Source organism: Gavialis gangeticus, unplaced genomic scaffold (assembly GCF_001723915.1).
Source record: "Gavialis gangeticus isolate Ggan-Ray unplaced genomic scaffold, GavGan_comp1, whole genome shotgun sequence".
NCBI classification, from domain to species: Eukaryota; Metazoa; Chordata; order Crocodylia; family Gavialidae; genus Gavialis; species Gavialis gangeticus.
In genome coordinates, this window is record NW_017729029.1 from 75,313,659 (window position 1) to 75,314,016 (window position 358).

Sequence of the window (358 nt, forward strand, 5' to 3'; positions counted from 1 at the left end):
GCATCCCCACAATTAAAAAAAAACACACAACCCCCACCCCCCCAGCACTCACTGGCACTATCAGCTGCCCGTTGGGATCACTGGGGCCCCCCTGCACAGCACAGGGCCTGGTGACAGCCCTAGTGGCCCCAGCCTTGGCCTCACTGCCCCCCACTGCCCTGTGCTCTATGGGGGGCTCTGACAGGAGGCCCCAGAGCCACCCACAGCCCCGGGTCCTGCCATGAGTAGAGGCTTTTTTATTATTATTTTTAAAGTGCTGGATGCTGGGGTGGTGGGAGGCAGCCATCGGGGGGGCTGGGGGTGCAAGCAGTGGATGGGGCTGGGCAGGGCAGCCATTTGGGGGTGTGGGAGATGGGGG